This window comes from Lepidothrix coronata, unplaced genomic scaffold (assembly GCF_001604755.1).
Source record: "Lepidothrix coronata isolate B3197 unplaced genomic scaffold, Lepidothrix_coronata-1.0 Scaffold100, whole genome shotgun sequence".
Classification (NCBI taxonomy): domain Eukaryota; kingdom Metazoa; phylum Chordata; class Aves; order Passeriformes; family Pipridae; genus Lepidothrix; species Lepidothrix coronata.
The window spans coordinates 1335868-1342296 of NW_016690280.1; positions in this window are offsets into that span (position 1 = coordinate 1335868).

Sequence of the window (6429 nt, forward strand, 5' to 3'; positions counted from 1 at the left end):
CTTTCCAAGAAGTTCTTTTCTCTCAAAATATTCCAGGAATGGGAAAAAAAAGGCGATTAAGTCACAACTTGGCAGCACCGCAGAAGTTGCTGAGTTATTTCCCTCTGGGTTAGAGGCTGTTGGTGCTACAGAAAAGCCGTTTAATGAAACTTTTTTGCCCGTATGATGTAACGACCTGAGGGGTGAGGGATGGGGATGAATGGAAACAGCTCGCCATGAGATTTTATAATAGTTAAATTACAATTTATAGAAACAGGTTTTGCAGAAAAGCACTTAAACTCCTCCTGAGCAATTATGTTTTGTGGTTCAGATGAGTTGGATGGGCCAGGTTTGATGGGCTTGGAGCAACCCAGTTTAGTGGAAGGTGTCCCTGCCCATGGCAGGGGGTTGGAATGAGGTGAGCTTTCAGGTCCTTCCAACCCAAACCATTCTGGGATTCCGTGTTCTGATTTTTCCTGAAATACAGAAGAAAATCCAAGGCTGGGTTCATAGTTTTATACTTGAGAATGTGGTTAAAAGACATTGTGGTTCCACCTATGTGGTTCCAGCTATGCTCCCAATAAAATTTAGCTCATGATTGCTTTATATGCAGTAGCATTTACAGTACAGTTGGCCTGTAATCAACACATAAAATTTTAATATTATTATATCTTATTGGACCATTCTCACTGTAGTTTGGACATGTGTTTTTCAGGGCAACATTTGGCCAACTAGTGCTTTGTGGGTTTGCTGGAGAAAAGTCTTTTCAGGGATCAAGGATTCCTAAAAGACGAAATAAAATTAAAAAAAAAAAAGAATCCCTCATAGTTCCAGCACATTCCATGGTCCCAGCGGTGGTGGGAGTGGGGTGAGGGGGAAATGGACACCCAGCGGTGGTGCTGCGTCCCCTGGCAGAGCAGAGGTTGGGGAGGGTTCTGCTGAGGGGAATACTTTGGGATGAAAACACAAGGGATTGGCAGATTCATCCGAACACAAACGTAATTCTGATACTTATATCCATGGATTTGGTGAAACTGAATTCTTGGGAATGCTTTCAGTTCTGAGATAAAACACGCCAAAAATACTTCAGTGTAATGTGTTACAAACAGTACGTTCGTTACCAAGTTCCCAGCACTGTATTTACATCCCTGCTCCTTGTTTTAGTGACACAGAAAACACGTGGCGGAGAAATTCAATATTCCAGGAAGGAAGGACTCTTGCCCCAGAGCCGCTCTGGCAGCTGCCAGTGGGCTGGAAATTGCATCACGGTGCTAATGACAGAATATTAATGAAGTGTTTGACCTTCGACATCCTTGAGTGCAGAGCGAGGTGCCAAGGAACGGAACCAGCCGTTGGTCCATGTGGGAATATTGTACAACCCACAGTACGAGGAAAACAGTTTCTTCTTGTGTTTGTCACTTTCCCTTTGAAAAGGAGAGACAGGGAGCAGAGTCTGGTGTCAGAGGGGATCTGTGTCGGAGTGCCCTGATGTGACCGCTGACCCTGGGCCAGGACACGGCCCTGGGACTTTGCCAGGGCTGCTGCCTGTGGGGACCGAAGGGAGGTGGGGGAGAGGGGCCCTGCCAGCCCAAACAGACAGTTCTGGTCACCACATACAGCCCCTAGCCAGGCAAAAAATAAATAAATCAACCCAAAACCTGAGGTGTCGAGATGCAGTCATCTAAGTGGAACAGATTCCACAATTTTCCCTGCTCTCCTCTATTTTCTGAATGTTTTTTCTTGTAAGAAGTGAGACTTCTAATGTACAAAACATGAACAGACTGTTGTACCTATTTCTAAGCAATAATTAGGATTTGATGACAGCTGAAAGACACGCAGCTTATCTTGAACTCCTGTAATATATATTCTTTAATAAGGCTTTATCTTTTCTTCCCTGGTGAAGAGTGATTTGCAGAGAGAGAGCAACTTTGAATGGAACAGTGAAGTACCTGGTGAGGTAACTCAGTTAAGAGAAAGTATTCAAAATGTGATGATAACATGGGCCAAAACTCATGGCTATTTTTAACAGAAGGAATAAGTTGCTGGTGATGTACATGCTACCATCCCTCTGCTCGGAGCTGCAAAGGGGTGTCCTGTGGCCTGGCAGGTGTTACAGATGTGTGACCCTCAAAAACCAGGGGAATAAAAAATGGGGAAAAGACATGTTAATTTGTATGCTAGGAGTGATTTTGTCTGTTTTTCAGAGTATCCATATTGTGCTTCATTCAGTGCTTTACTCAACCTGTGCCTTGGTCAGTCCTGATCTCAGTCTGCAGCCCCAAGACTTTCTCAAAACCTTCTCCTCTGGGGAGCTTCACATATAAATCCTTGTCTGGCACATTTCACATGATCCTTTATGATCTATAAGCAAAACAGATACATGATTTCAGTGCCTGCATACTGCAAATCCACCACCACAGTGTATCCCAGTGTTCTTCCAGAACCTCCAGCCTCAGTTTACAATTCATTGCACCTCCAAGTCAGTCTTGCAATTCATTAACGCCGTCCAAACACGACCACGAATGTGGGCTTAAAATAATCCCTGGCTGGTATCTGTCACAGGCTATTCTTTGGGCTGCTGGAAATAGCTGTGCACGTCACCCAATGTATGGGTCATCAGCCTATTCTGGGATATTCAAATAGAAATGGGCTTTGTGATCCCCTCAGCTGAGGGATCTGGGATATCAGGTTGCCCAGAACTCTGTTCTGACTCATACCACATATAACCCAGTTCTCCGAAATCCTGCCTGTCTGTGCTTCCAAAGGTTACATGGGAGCCGGGTTTTACCAGTTCTGTTATCTCAAGAATTTTTGGAGAAATAAATGTGAAAAAGATAAATTTCCCTTTTATTCTGGTTTCCATAGTTTTCCATCAAACTTGGAAGATAATTAGATTTCCTGTGTTTACAAATTAAGCCAAGCCAAACAAACCCCACACCAGCCAACTGAACATTCCCAAAGAAACATAATAAATGCAAACAGAAAAAAAGGAGGAAAGCGGCTACAAAACCAGTATTGGAAAGTGAGGGGCACTATAGCAACAAAGCATAAGTCTAAGGAATATATAAATTATTTGAAACAATTATTTGTTCCTGGATGCTGTGTATTGCACATACATCATCACTGGATAATTAAGGCTAGTTCATAATTTTGCATGTATTAACACTGGAAATTAGTGCCCTGGAACAGTCTTTCTGAATGGGTTTTAAGCATGTAAGATACTTCTCAGCCTGTTGGACCGTGGAATGTGGCAGGAAAAGGCAAGAGGCTTCATTTGGACGCCGTGCAATTAGTGTGTCAGCCTCCCTATGGAATTCTGGGGCACTGAACAGAGCTGCGAGTCCAGCAGACAGAATTTGTAACTTATTGATAAAGTAAGGGTGCGGTCATCTGATTTCAAAATATGAAACAGTGGGTATGTTAAAGAAAATAAAATTATAAATGCTGCATATGAGTGTACATCCCTTCACAGAATGCAAGAGTTTAGGAGAGAAATTTTTAAATTGTGATTAAATCTCTCGATGTGATAAAAAAAATATCAGTGAAACACCACATGATCCCAGTGACTGGAGTAGTAAGACTGGAATTAAGTTCAATGGTACAAAGATTAAGGTCATGGGCACATGAACTAAGAGCAAAAAACCTGGAAGCACTTCAGTAGGAAATAATAGCAGAGGAGAGTGACCTGCATCTGACCTGGCTGGTCAGGGGGTGGAAAGTAAGCACATGGGGATGGGAATAAGTAATTAAATCAAGGAATAGCTAACAACAAATGGATAAACCAACTGATCACCCATAAATTAAACCAGGAAGCAAGGGGATCCTGGAGCAATTGGAGCAATCCAGCTCTGGAAAGTCTGCTAAGGAGAGCTGGGGGAAGAAAACTGTTAAATACGGCTCAGCCCAAGTGTAGAGATGGGATTCTGTGAAACAGTTTCCACATAACTGGAAGCAGCAGGAGTACCTGCTGGGTAACTTTGAGCTCTGTCATCCCAAAACATACAGATCCTAATAGAGGGAGGATTGAGGCCACAGTCTGTCCTTGCCATGCCCTTTTCCATGGGGCCAGTGCTTGTGCTGCTCATGGACTGGGAGCTGGGCCATGAGCCCATCCCAGATGGGTGAAACCCTGTGGACAGGAGCTCAGCCCAGATTTTCTCCACCCAGACTACCCACAAGCCTCCTAAAAGTTCTGGAATTTTGTGTGCTGTGCCCACACATGGTGTGGGTGAAGCCTTCCCCTCTCACCCTGTGTGGGTTGGGAGCGCTGCCCCATCCTGTGCCCTCTGCCTGCTGCTGAGGCTCCTTTGAGTGCACCAGGCTGCTGGCGCTCTGCCCAGGAGAGGAAAACATCGGAATTCGTTCTGGATCCACGTCATCCATTCCACTGACACAGCTAATGATGTGAGATCCCACAAACCGCACACACGGGTGACGTCCCCGCTTCGTCGACGTGCTTCGCGCTCCACCGGGAGACATCTGGGATCTGGTGACACAGGGATGTGCTCAGTGTTTGCCAAAATGTGAGCTGAGAATCCAAAAATAGGGCAGAGATTTCTAGGCTGGTGCAGGGAACAGTCCCCAGCAGGCACTGGCTAAGGGCACAGTCAGGATAACAGTCCCATAGCAACACTCCCCCCTCTTGGACAGGGGAGTTCATCCCGACCTCACAGCTCATCAATTTAGTTCATTTTCATGCATTCTAATAACAAAGCCTGTTTTTTACTTTTTATTTTGAAGGGAACCATGGTTGAGTGTCCGTATAGATTATAGATTTTTGCGATGCATTGTCCCTTTCAGCGAACTTTGACAATAGCTGACCTAATGAAGACTATTCTGATTTGAGGCTCCAGAAGGTTCCTTCATGTGAAGGAACAGTTCAAACCGGTTCTATCTTTTTTCTTTCAGCTGTACCATCCTTTAACTGTCTGTTTATATGGTGGATACCAATGGAGTCTGGAATTACGCAAGCCTGGAATTCTAAAACATAGAGCTGGGTCTGCTCTTAGTTACTGATACAAACATTGAGTGTCTGCATTGATTTTACTAGAACAGACTGACATCCATACTGGCATTAAGTTTAGATATATTATAAATACTTTTTTCCCCCAGATATTTCCTTATCTGTTAAGTAGTTGAAACAAATACTTTTTGTGACTCTGCTGGAAGAGGAGACCCTTTTTACCACACAAATATCATGCCAGCAATGAACACATGAAAACTGTGTTCAGCAATTTTTGCTGCGAGGAAAATGTGCAGAAGAGGGAATGAGAGAACCCATCTTGCTTGGGAAGTTAAGAGACAGAGAAACATAAAGATTTTGAGCTTATGTTGCTTTATTTTTTGCCTAGGAAGGGATTCCCATATTTCTGATTCTCATAAGCAAGTCATCTGAAATATCCCAACAGATGGGATCTCACCTGGGGTTCCCTCCTCTGATGTGCTAAAACATGCTGTGATGAGGCTGGTCCCTGAAATCACCATCACAATGTGGGAAAACCATCACAGAAATGGTGTCCAGGCCATGCTCTGGCAAGAAATGGGAGTTTTCCTCTTCATGGCACTTGTCAGGGCCCAGCAGGGACCGTGTCCATGCTCAGGTTCACTGCAGCGAGTGCTCATTTCACTTGGCTGTTCTAGGTTTGCTTTGTGATGAAGAGAAGCATTTGGATTTTAATGTTTTTAAGCTGGCCAGTTTTAAGGAAAGCTCTGTAGGTGAGATAGCAACTTCCATTAGGAAATACAGTTCAGATGGATCTGGGAATTGTAAGGCAAATCTTTTGTCCATCCATCGGTCAGGGCTGCAGCCCCTAGCTGTTCCAGCAGCAGTATTTCTGTCTCTCACATCATCCCCTCATGTCTCTGGCAGGGCAGGAGAGATTTTGGCACGACAAAGAAGAGGAGGAGCCGCGGGAGTTTTCTGACACCTGGCAGGCAGCTCCTTGGGAATCTGTGCCAGCTGGAACGAGCAGGGCAGCCAAGGAAGAGCCACAAGGAATGTGGCTTCATGTATTGGCTTTATCAAAACTGATTGTTCTCTCATGGGATCAGTTTTAAAAGGATATCTGAAATTTTGTGACAGAAATCACCAAGAAAGCATTTTTTAGTGCTGAATTGTGATTACTCCTCCTATTAGTATCCTGGAAGTACTTAATATCCTATTGCTATCCTGGAAACACTTTATATCCCACCATTTTCAGTATTAATATAGAACTATCCTGCCACAGGCACAAGCGAGAGGCAATAAATGGGCATTTAGTGAAATAAATGAACCGTTGCCCGTTTGTGAAGTTGAACACAGATGCAATGACAGCGCGGGCGCGGCAGGGGGCGCTGGGGAGCCCAGTCCCGCGGGCGCAGCCGCTCTGGCCGCGGAGGACCCGCTCTCTATGGTGGCCGCTGCTTCCCCAGCGGGTGGTGGCCAGCGGCCTGTCCCGGCATGCACCGCGC